The sequence below is a fragment of the Carcharodon carcharias genome, chromosome 15 (assembly GCF_017639515.1).
Source record: "Carcharodon carcharias isolate sCarCar2 chromosome 15, sCarCar2.pri, whole genome shotgun sequence".
Taxonomy (NCBI): Eukaryota; Metazoa; Chordata; class Chondrichthyes; order Lamniformes; family Lamnidae; genus Carcharodon; species Carcharodon carcharias.
In genome coordinates this window covers 26,413,527-26,426,481 of record NC_054481.1, presented here as the reverse complement: position 1 = coordinate 26,426,481, position 12,955 = coordinate 26,413,527, and the positions used below count along the sequence as shown (strand labels likewise).

General features: G+C 44.1%; 1 protein-coding gene across 1 annotated transcript in view; it reads left to right on the top strand.

The window, feature by feature from the left end:
* Positions 1 to 10,128, top strand: part of lmtk2 (lemur tyrosine kinase 2) — a 127,270-nt gene extending 117,142 nt beyond the window's left edge. Inside the window, exon 16 of the transcript XR_005945281.1 lies at positions 9,972 to 10,128. The gene's annotated coding sequence lies outside the window, so the exon portion shown is untranslated. The remainder of the gene's footprint in view (positions 1 to 9,971) is intronic.
* Positions 10,129 to 12,955: the final 2,827 nt, after the last annotated feature.

Here is a 12,955-nt window from a genome sequence, read left to right as displayed (position 1 = left end):
TGCCAAAGTGAATAACTTCACATTTTCCCACATTATACTCCATTGCCAGATTTTTTGCCCACTCAGTCAACCTATCTGTCTTCAAACTCCTTATGTCCTCTTCACAACACACTTTCCTACCTATCTTTGTGTCATCTGCAAATTTAGCTACCATGCCTTCACTCCCTTAATCTAAGTTATTATATAAATTATAAAAAGTTGAGACCCAGCACAGACCCCTGCTGGACTCCACTTGTCACATCCTGCCAATTGGAAAAAGACCCATTTATGCATACTCTCTGTTTTCTGCCAACCGACCAAACTTCTATCCATGCTAATATGTTACCCACTGCACCATGCATTTTAATTTTCTGCAACAACCTTTGATGTGGCACCTTATCAAATGCCTTCTGAAAATCCAAGTACAGCATGTCTACAGGTTCCCCTCTATCCACAGAGCATGTTGCTTCAAAGAACTCCAATAAATTAGTTAAGCATGATTTCCCTTTCACAAAACCATGTTGACTTTTCCCAATTACCTTGAGTTTTTCTGCCCAGCTATAACTTCCTTAATGATTGACTTGAACACCTTCCCCATGACAGAAGTCAAGCTAACTGGCCTATAGTTTCCTGTTTTCTGCCTCCCTTCTTGAAGAGAGGAAATATATTTGCTACATTCCAGTCTGATGGAACCTTTCCCAAATCTTGGGAATTTTGGAAATTTAACACCAACACTGCCTCATTAGCCACCTCTTTTGAGACCGTAGAATGAAGTCAGACCCAGAGACTTGTCAGCCCATGGCTCCATCAGTTTGCTCAGGTGTTATTGAACTGACAGCCAGTCATGACTCCAAGACAAAGGGAGGTTTGACAGGATTTACTCTCAATAAGGAAACCGTACAAAGATGGACCTGGTAACAGCATGAGGGCTCCTATAAGCAGAGACTGTGAAGGCATAGCTGGTCACAGAATGTCAACAAGATCTCACATTAACTTGGACAAGATAAGAAAGGAGCATAATGAAACGGATGTGAGGATTGTCATGGACACCATTCAAGATATGGTTAATCCTTTTGATCCTTCCTTGGAGATAGTTCAATTGTATCACATTAGCTCAGGCCAAGTTGCACCAGCACCTGTAGTCAATGCCCTTACAGAGGCCAAAGGAAAGGAAGCAGTCATGACTTTTAGTTAGAAGCAACTACAACCCCAAATGTCAGCTTTCATGACCCTGTCAAGAAGATGAAACTGAAGACTTTCAAGGACATAGGACAATGTACAATAACCAAAGTAGGATGTGGGGAGATTGCTCTGAAAGCAGATTGAAACTTACTTGCCAGACTATTAGTTGTTGGAATAGTGAGAAAAGTGGACACCAATGAGATGCTGGTTTATATGGTGGGAATGTTACCTTTGCATGTAGCTAATCATGATGAAACAACCCTCATCAACGCAAAGTAAGTAAAGCTCTTGCACTTTCTTGAGGGGCCAGTCAACCCACCCCCTTCCATTGATATAATTCCAAGTGGTACAACATGGGTGTGGGATGCTAAGGCATCGATTCAAATCATGAAACCACAATCAACGTTCGGACAATTTGCTGACCAATCATTGAAAATTCTCGTGAGACAAGCGAAGGTGGATATATCAAGAGTGATTACTTTGTTCTGGACACATACAAGACAACAGCATCAAGAGTGGTCAAAGGGAATGGAGATCAGTTGGAGGAACGCAAATCACCAAAGTTTTATCTCCTGGCCAGAAAATCGCAAAACAGTGGACAACATTTTGTCTTGCAATGACAAGGAAAATCTGCTCCAGCTCCTCTCTGAAAGATGGTGCATGTCTACAAGAGAGATCATAGATGACAGAGCATTCTTTGTTGAACATAGAAGTGTTGTGCTTTTCATCAGAATGACAGCAAAACAGATCTGGAGTTGGTACCAATCCCAGTGCTGTTCTCCAACCAAGAGCAAGCTGACAAACGACTACTGCTTCAGTGATTTACAGCCAGTTCCAGTGAGCATGTTGTCATAAAAACTGCTTTTGTACTGTGCTTGACATTGCGCAAGGGCATTAATGCTAAGATCTACTTTTGCATAGGAAGAGGAAAAAACTGCAATTGATCATTGCTGTTTGATCATCACTTTGTAGAGATGTGTGTGCTGTTTTCATTGTGTTTCACTCTTTTTCAGGATGTGATTCAGTGAGTGGCTCTGTATGGAATGGGAAAGGTGAAGTCAGCGAAAGTCCTGATCACCAACAAAGAGTTCTGTGCAACATTTGAGAAGTTAGGGACATCATTTGAAACTCTGCAGTCTCTATGTGAAGAACTAGAGACATATGCTTGTGAACTCTATGGGCAGATTGGATGTTGAGATGTGAAATAGGCCAAATGTCAAATATTCAGGACAGGAAGTAATGCAGAGAGCTGCTTGCCACCAGCAAAAAATCATTGTACAAACATATACAGCGTGCCAATTATTAGCCTGCAATACAATGTCTTCAGAACGTTCCAGAAATCCCATTTCTTAAGGACCATGGGTGGCAACTAGAAAATGATGCACTTGTCATCGACTGGATGACACTTCCTCCGGCACCAGGAAGTATAATGGAGCTTGTACGTTGTTCATGCAAAAAGGTAATAACGTGCAAGGACAATGCTGTTGTCTTCTCAGCAAACTACCATACACCGAGATCTTATTTTTATTCGTTCATGGAATGTGGGCTTCACTGGCTAGGCCAGCATTTATTGCCCATCCCTAGTTGCCCTTGAGAATGTGGTGGTGAGCTGCCTTCTTGAACTGCTGCAGTCCCTGTGGTGTGGGTACACCCACAGTGCTCTTAGGAAGGGAATTCCAGGATTTTGACCCAGCGAGAGTGAAGGAACGGCGATATATTTCCAAGTCAAGATGGTGAGTGGCTTGGAGGGGAACTTCCAGGTGGTAGTGTTCCCATGTACCTGCTGCCCTTGTCCTTCTAAATGGTAGTGTTCGTGGGTTTGGAAGGTGCTGTCTCAGGAGCCTGGAGGAATTCCTGCAGTGCATCTTGTAGATGGTACACACTGCTGCTACTGTGTGCTACTGGTGGAGGGAGTGAATGTTTGTGGATGTGGTGCCAATCAAGTGGGCTGCTTTGTCCTGGATGGTGTCAAGCTTTTTGGGTGTTGCAGGAGCTGCACTCATGCAGGCAAGTGGAGAGTATTCCATCACATTCTTGACATGTGCCTTGTAGATGGTGGACAGGCTTTGGGGAGTCAAGACGTGGGTTACTCATTACACTATTTCTAGCCTCTGACCTGCTCTTGTAGCCACAGTATTTATATGGCTAGTCCAGTTCAGTTTCTGGTCAATGGTAACCTCCAGGATGTTGATAGTGGGGGATTCAGTGATGGTAATGCCATTGAACATCAAGGGGCGATGGTTGGATTCTCTCTTGTTGGAGATGGTCATTGCCTGACGCTTATGTGGCACAAATGTTACTTGCCACGTCAGCCCAAGCCTAGATATTGTCCAGGTCTTGCTGCATTTGGAGGTAAACTGCTTCAGTATCTGAGGAGGTATAAATGGTGCTGAACACTGAGCAATCATAGTGAACATCCCCACTTCTGACCTTATGATGGAAGGAAGGTCATTGATGAAGCAGCTAAAGATGGTTGGGCCGAGGTCACTACCCTGAGGAACTCCTGCAGTGATGTCCTGGAACTGAGATGACTGACTTCGAACAACCACAACCATCTTCCTTTGTGCTAGGTATCACTCCAACCAGCGGAGAGTTTCCCCCCGATTCCCACTGAATCCAGTTTTGCTGGGGCTCCTTAATGCCACACTCGGTCAAATGCTGCCTTGATGTCAAGGTCAGTCACTCTCACCTCACCTCGGGTGTTCAGCTCTTTTGTCCATGTTTGAACCAAAGCTGTAATGAGGTCAGGAGTTGAGTGGCCCTGGCGGAAGCCAAACTGAGCGTCAGTGAGCAGGTTATTGGGAAACAAGTGCCGCTTGATAGCACTGTCGATGACCCCTTCCATTACTTTACTGATGATGGAGAGTAGACTGATAAGGCGGTAATTGGAGGGGTTGCTTTTTGTGTACACAATATACCTGGGCAAGTTTCCACATAGCCGGGTAGATGCCAGTGTTGTAGCTGTCCTGGAACAACTTGGCTAGGGGTGCAGCAAGTTCTGGAGCACAAGTCTTCAGTACTATTGTTGGGATATTGTCAGAGCCTATAACCTTTGCAGTATCCAATGCTTTCAGCCATTTCTTGATATCACATGGAGTGAATCGAATTGGCTGGAGACTGACATCTGTGATGCTGGAGACCTCGGGAGTAGGCCGAAACAGATCATCCACTCAGCACTTCTGGCTGAAGATTGTTGCGAATGCTTCAGCCTTATCTGCACTGATGTGCTGGACTCTTCCATCATTGAGGATGGGGGTATTTTTGAAGCCTCCTCTAGTGAGTTGTTTAATTGTCCATCATCACTCACAATTGGATATGACAGGACTGCAGAGCTTAGATCTGATCTGTGGGTTGTGGGATCACTCAGCTCTGTCTATCACTTGCTGCTTATGCTGCTTGGCAAGCAAGTAGTCCTGTGTTATAACTTCACCAGGTTGACACCTCATTTTTAGCTGTGCCTGGTGCTGCTCCTGGCATGCCCTCCTGATTGAACCAGGATTGATCCCCTGGCTTGGTGGTAATGGTAGAGTGGGGGATATGCCAGGCCATGAGGTTACAGATTGTGTTCAAGTACAATTCTGCTGCTGATGATGATCCACAGCACCTCATGGATGCCTAGTCTTGAGCTGCTAAATCTGTTTGAAATCTATTCCATTTAGCACAGTGGTAGTGCCGCACAACACGCTGGAGGGTATCCTCAATGTGAAGTCAGAACTTCGTCTCCATACCGACTGTGCGGTGGTCACCCCTACCGATACTGTCATGGGCAGATGCATCTGTGACAGGCAGGCTGGTGAGGATGAGGTCAAGTATGTTTTTCCCTCACCATCTGCCACAGAACCAGTCTAGCAGCTCTGTCCTTTAGGACTCAGCCAGTAGTGGTGCTACTGAGCCACACTTGGTGATGGACATTGAAGTCCACACCCAGAGTACATTCTGCACCTCCAAGTGGTGTTCAACATGGAGGAGCACTGATTCATCAGCTGAGGGAGGGCAGTACATGGGTGGTGAGACAGGACATACCCAGGGATGGTGATGTCTAGGACATTATCTGTAAGGTATGATTCCATGAGGATAACTATGTCAGGCTGTTGCTTGACTAGTCTGTGAGACAGCTCTCCCAATTTTGGTACCAGCCCCCAGATGTTAGTAAGGAGGACTTAGCAAGGTCAGCAGGGCTGAGATTGCCATTGTCATTTCTAATGCCTAGGTTGACACCAGGTGGTCCATCCGGTTTCATTCCTTTTTTGTGACTTTGTAGCGATTTGTTACAACTGAGTGGCTTGCTAGGCCATTTACATGTAGACCAGGCCAGGTAAGCAGATTTCTGAAGGGCATTACATCTGCATGGATGGCTAGATTTTTGCTGGATTCAAATTCCACCCCATTTGCCGTGGCAGGTTTCAAACCCTGGCCCCCAAAGCATTACTCTGGGTCTCTGGATCACTAGTCCAGCAACAATACCACTGCACCATCCCCTCCTCCTAAATCTGCTCATATGTAGATTATGAGAATGCCACATCCTTGCCTGAGACTTCTAGGGCTTAGGGGTAGATACCCTCGATTTGGATGATGATGATGATTCATAGATATGCAAATGTTAGGCAAAATAAATAATAATGAACGAGGAAAAAAATATGGGTAAAGAGATCCACCTCTCCCACCACATTAACTACCATTCTCTACCTCCCTCTCCTTTGTGACCCAAGGACTATTTATAGCTAAGTGGGCGAATGTAGGGATGTTGGATGATAAATAAGTACAAGTATCCCTCTGAAGTTTAAATAATCTTGCATGGAAGAAATGGTTGCAATGATAGATTTCTTCCTTCGCTATGGATTGGGAAAATAACTTAGATTGACATATAATTGCACCATAACATAATTCCATACCTCAGGTGTCCTCAGTGATACTTTTTTAAAACCATTTCTTACACCACCCATATCCAAAACTTAGCAGTAGTTGTGATATGCCACCATTGCTAGTGAAAAGAAAGTCCATAGAATTTTTGTTTTTCACAGGTTTTGGAAATTCTTTGGTGCAGTTCTTTGCTTTAGATATGTATTTTAAACACATTTGCAGTGGTTCTAGGTACTTCCCAGATGGGGGGCTACTGTGTAAAATCCAAGTCAAAATCCAGCCAAGAAAACAGGCTTCAGCAAATGGTCTGTTGGGGCTCTTTTCTCTTCAAAAGAGAAGGGTGAGCTGAGGACAAGTCTTTAAAATTATGAAAGGGTTTGATTGGGTAGGCATAGAGACATTTCCAGTTGGGGAGAACAAAATTAGGAGCCATAAATGCAAAGTGATCACTAATAAATCGAAACAGGAAATCAGGAGAAGCTTCTTCACTTTGAGTATAGTTGGAATGTGAAACTTGCTAGCACAGGGAGATGAATAGCAAAGCTGCATTTAAAGGACAGTGGATAAGTCCATGAAGAAGAAAGGAACTGAAGGATATGCTGATAGGGTTAATTGAAGAGGGCTGGGAGGAGACTAGAATATAAACACTAGCATAGGCCATGTGGGTTGAATGGCCTATTTCTGTGCTAAAATACTGTGATATTCTCTGAAATTCAATGGTGTGCACCTGTGGTGAGGAAGGAGCAATATACAGGGGGCATAGTGACAAAATTTGCAGATGATATACAAAAAAGTGAGTACCCTGTACAGATTAAATGTGATAATGACTCTGTTATTTCATTAGAACACAGACTCCAAACGTTGGGCTGGGGGATGGGAGGGGAGAGAAAAGAAAAGCAGCAATGGTAGGGGAAGTGATATAGCTATTGGAAGTATTTGTACCACTAGTGAAATGTGTCCAACATTGTGACCCAGCAAGATTTTCTAGTCTGCTCCTGGGATCGGATCTTGTTTGGATTTGCTAATAAGCAGCTTTGGCCAGGAGAAGCCATATACTAATAGAATTCAAACACTCGCCCCTGCTGCTTCCCTTTCCTGCCATCTGCCCCCTCCTCTCTCCAAATGTATTGCAAGATTTAGCATTGGCCCTTTTCACTAGAAATATTCAGGGACTCTTTTATTGAAAGATAGAGTTGAAAGCCTCAATTGTCCATGTCCTGTGCTATCTACCAAATAAATATTTACATTTAACATTCCCGCTGTAGCTCTTTTCCATTTACTTCTGCGGCTTGTACATAGTCATGTGTTGTTTTTATTTATTTTTCATTGGATGTGGGTGCTGCTGGCAAGGCCAACATTTGTGCTCATCCCTAATTGCCCTTGAACTGAGCAGCTTGCTAAGTCATTTCAGGGGGCAGTTAAGAGGCAGCTACATTGCTGTGGGTTGTAGGCCAGACCAGGAAAGGATGGCAGATAATCTTCCCTAAAGGAAAAACATTAGTGAACTAGATGTTTTTTTATGATAATGGTTTCATGGTCACTATTACTGAGACTAGCTTTCAATTCATTATTTATTAATTGAATTCAAATTCAATCAGCTACCACAGTGGGGATTTAGAACCCATATTCCCAGAGCAAAAGCCTGGGTTTTCTGGATTTCTGGCCCAGTGACATTACCACTACACCACCATTGTCCCCTGTTATAAAGAAAGACTTGCACATACAAAGCACCTTTCATGACCCCAGGATGTCCCAAAGTGCTTTACAGTTAATTAAGGCCTTTTGAATTGCAATCACTGTTCTGTAGGACAGCACCCAATTTGCACAGAGCAAGGTCTTAAACAACAATGAGATAAATGACCAGATAATCTGTTTTAATGATGTTGGTTGAGGGATAAAAGTGGTCCCAGGATGTTGGGGAGAACTCCCCTGCTCTTCTTCGAATAGTGCCAATGGATCTATTGTGTTCACCTGAGATGGCAATTGGGGCCTCTGTTTAACATCTCATCCAAAAGATGACACCGTATGACAGTGCACCACTCCCACGGTACTGCACTGGAGCATCAGCCTAGATCTTGTGCTTGAGTCCCTGAAGTGGGACATGAAGCCAAGGTCTTCTCTCTGAGCCATCTTAATGATGTTGGTGCCTCATACACTAGGGTGTGCCTGTTGCCTCTTGGCAAGCCTTTTTGTGTTCCCCATTGAACCAGGATTGGGCTCTCAGCTTAATGTTTTGGGGCTTCACTGAAGAAGTGGCTGAGCACAGTGGACACAAAAGGTTGTGTGCTCTGACAACATCTAGGTTGCAGTGCTGAAGTCCTGTCGATCAGATCCAGCTGACCTCCTTGCCAAGCTGTGCTAACTGCCACTATGAGTCCAGGTATCTTGCCTAGATCTTCAGACATGGCACTAACAGAAATTGCAGAAAAAAATTGCTTTAGAAGGATTGCTACATCAGGAAAAGGCTGGACAGGGTTAGCAGTGACCTGAAACAAAAATAGAAAATGCTGGAAAAACTCAGTAGGTCTAACAGCATCTGTGAAGGTAAAAAGCACAGTTAACATTTTGAGTCTGTATGACTCTTCTTCAGAGTAAAGAAATCATACGGAATCGAAAAGTTAACTTTTTTTTGTCTCCACAGATGATTTTAGACCTGCCGAGTTTTTCCAGCATTTTCTGTTTTGTTTCAGATTTCCAGCATCTGCAGTATTTTGCTTTAATTATAGCAGTGACCGGATGTTGATTTTCAAAATTTTTAAGGGGTTTCCATTTGTGGGAAAATCAAACCAGGACTATAAATAAGATAGTCACTAATAAATCCAATAGGGAATTCAGGAGAAATGTATTTATATAATGTGGTGAGAATGTGGAACTTGCTACCATATAGAGTAGTTGGGTTGAATGACATGGATGCATTTATGGTTCCCCCAAGGATAAACATCTGAGGAAGAAAGGAATAGAAGGTTTTATATCGAGAGAGTGAGATGAAATAGATCTGGTGCAAAGACAGTTGCTGTAAAACCCCCAAGTTTCAGATGGGATTGTGTGATCTGTCATGTTCACCTGAGAAGGCAGAGCTGGGTTTAACTCTTGAATTAAACCAACCCTGAAGTGGCAAGTGAGTTATGTCGAAAACTTGGAACATACAGGAGCTTGGAGCCCTTACTGAGCCGAAGCTGACAGCACAGTTGCAGGGTGGCTGATCTGGACTGGAGTCACTCAGGAGGAACTCGGATCCTGTTTGTGTAGTGGGAATCCACCCCTCAGCTCTCTCATTGGAAGAGGTTAAACGCGTACGTGTACAAAACCGAGCCTGCGGAGCAGACGATCTTGTTAACCGATCCCAGTCCATTCACATTTTGTTTTATTATTTCTTGGTATCTTTCATCCATAGTACCCATCTTTATCGCAGGTGTGTAAAAACATTTTTTTCAGCCATCTACAGTGTGTTAAAAGATGTATTTAGACCCAGATATTGTTGATTATAATTGCCGGTTTTCTTGTTTCTGCACCTGTTCTTTAATTGCTTTGAACCTTTTAAACTCTGCTTTTTAACTGTTGCTGTTGAATCGTTACGGGAACAAGTATAGAATTATATTTCAAATACGTTTAAATTAGATTTAAATGGAAATATAAGGTGCGAGTTAGGTTTTGCATTCCAAGTAATCATCGAAATATAATTTGAAGTTAGAGTAATGTCTTAGCAGTGGGGCGTAATGCAGAATTTTAGAGCTAAGAAATAATATTTTAATAATTTTAAAATGCAGTCCTGATTATACTGGGGTTGTTGATCCTGCCAATAATCTGGATTTGCTAAATGTTCTTATGTTGTCTGGAGAAAGACAGGTTAATAGTGATTTTAAACTTCAAATGGTTGACTTTTCTGTTTCTAAGGTTTTGCTTTGCAATAGGCACCAATTTGCATTTATTCTGTATTATTTTTGTGGCAGGTTCTGCGTTTTGGGCAGTTTCCGCCAGCCGCACAGACGATGCATCTTCGACGGAGAAGTGGCGTAAAGGAGCAGAGATTGAGAGGATGAAATCCAAGCTGCCTTTCCCCTCGTCTTCATCTTCCTCCGGCATGAAAGGCAGGTTCAGTGGCGGTGGAGGAGGAGGCTGCCCGGAGATGGAGCTGCACCTGGGGGCCGAGGCCACCTGCAGCAAGCGCGACACCTGTTGCCAGGTGCGGAACAGGCGCCCGCGGCTGCGCGGGGTGCGCGGGCACGACGGCTGCCCGGTGAGCGGGGCCGGTGACAGCAGCGGGGGCGCGGGCAGCCGGCGCCGCGGGGGCGCGCCCAGCGCGCGTGAGCGCAACCTGCGCCGGATCGAGAGCAACGAGCGCGAGCGCCAGCGCATGCACAATCTCAACAATGCCTTCCAGGCGCTGAGGGAGGTCATCCCCCATGTGGAGGCAGACAGGAAACTCTCCAAGATTGAGACCCTCACCCTGGCTAAGAACTACATCAAGTCCCTCACCTCCACCATCCTGTGCATGACCAAGGAACACCCATCGGTGCCCAGCCTGTCCCCACCTCCTGACAACCAGGGCGATGGCAATGGCACCAGCCCACCCTTGCGCCCCCTCCGCCACCGCCACCATCGTATCCCCCCCAAGGAAGACTCCATCCGAGCATGAAGCTAGAAGAGGCCAAATCAGGGACACCACATCCTCTCCACCCATCAACTTCACACCTTCCAAACAGACCATTGAGAGCCATCCTAGTGTTGGACTTCAGTCTATTGAATCTTCTCAAAGTAGGGTTACTTTTCGTTTTACCAAGTTTCTCCGTGCTGGCAGTGTCAATCCACCAATTGACCAATAGGAGGGCTTCTACTCCAAAAGAGGTGACCTGGACCTTCTACAAAGCTCTCAACCTGTGCCAATTACTGAAAAGGAACCCGTACAGTGCCTTCCTGGACTTTCAGCAAATGTTCTGATGACACTAGAGTCTTTGCTTTTACAAAGAACAGTTTTCAGTTGGAAAGGAAATTGTATGGCAGACGATCAATGGCTTGTGATGCTAATGGACACCACAGAGGCAAACAATTGTAATTGTGGACCTAATATTGGCCAAAGTGGACAATGATATGAAAGGTTTTATCTAGAATCAAAAGAGTTTGTAGAAAGGAGGGTGCCATGGACCAATGCTTGTGCCAGCTCACTTGGAAGATCGGGCAACAAATCTGTTTTTTTAAATGAATGAGGTGTTTTCTTTCCATATGTATTTTTATTTGTGTTTTATTTGAATATTTAATTTGAGTTTTCTAACTTATAAGGGATAAGGGTAAATAACTTTTGGTACAGGTAGTTAAGGAGCTCAAACCTCTAATCCCTACAAGATCCAGCCCTTGCACACTACACCTTGTGCTGTATCTCATATCCATGGGCTGTTCCGAATCAAGCTTGATATAAACTGAGCATGCGAGCCTCCTCCTTCTGTTTGATAAGCCTATAACACAGTAAACATGAGAAGTTACTGTTTCTGGTGAAATCATTCTTGAACAAGTGTCACTAGAAATGTTGTAGCATCATGATAGAACGGATAGTCTTCCTCCTGGGCTGCTTAATGTCTAAGGAGAAAAGGTAGAATTACAGGTGAGGTCCTAAAACTGTCAGATGAGAACAGAGAACTAAACCAGGGCATTTTTAGATGATTGCATAAAAATTATTTGAAGTGCACAGCAGCCTGGAGCACACCATTTACCATTTGTCTGAGAGGTTGTCTTTTAAAGGGACTGCTCTTAGATATCTGGCTTCACTTCAGCTCTAAGCTTTGAGCTTTCTCACCTCGGTACATGATCCAGAGGTAGAGTGGGCTAGTAGGAGGTCCTTCTCACTGGTCTGTTCCTGACCAAAACCAGCTAACCACAGGTGCAGGATGTGTGGGATCCACAGGGTTGCTGTGCCTGCCTTTCTTCTGCAATATTGCATGTAACCGGGTGGCCCTGGTGCGGTCATTCACCATCGGTGGGCACCGCAACTTGTTCAAGTGTATTATTGATCAGCCAAAAAAAGACCAAAATTTAGTTTCACTTTATTTTAGTAAATATATACATTGAAATAGACTATGTGCATTAGTGGTGGCCTCCTCTTATAGAACATCTACCTACAGTGGGGACTTTTGTTTTGACAGCAGAGTCCAGTAGTATTCTTTTGTTCTATCTCAAAATAGTCCGGGCACTCCATCTGTACTGAGCGACATGCCTAATCAAACCTTCAGATAGGATTTACTGATAGTTCTGAAATATTTTGACCTTTGCCAAATTATACAGAGGCTCCCCATGCCTGGGTTATTTTCTGGTAATCAGCAACAGATTATCACTCAGCATTAAGTGACAATTGATAATCTGTTAACTGTGTCGGATAGTCTGGGCGTTAACATCCATTATGGTGTCGGGAATGAAACTGACAGCTTATGTCATCTTGCGTTTAGAGCACCATTTCAAGTGTTGCAGTTTAAGGATTTCATTAGGAACCCTCCATCCCCCTGAGTGGCCAGTAATTGTCACCTGCAGTTGCACTTGTAATTTCCTTTAGCCAGTTGGAAATTGCGAGCAGAATGGTGCATGACTAGGCAGACTGTCCCAAGACAACCTGTACGATGGGTTGATTCCAGTTGCCAGGTACTGTGCTCTGGTCTGGAGTAGAGTCATTCCATAATTATACTTCAAAAAAATTAGTGAGCAGGGCAATTTTGTGCTAATTTTTTTTTAACCGGTGCTACATTTTTTTCAAAAAGCAAGATTTCCATATTGTTTTGTGCACCCTCAAAAAATGGGTATTTCGCTCTCAGCATCACTGACACCCCCCACAGTCAAAACAGCCGCCATTTTCTTTCTTCCAGCCAGTGATACCCCAAAAATTGTGCAGGAAATAAATGTGTGCTATGCATTCCCACAAAACGCAGCAGCATTTACTTGAACTAATGAGGTG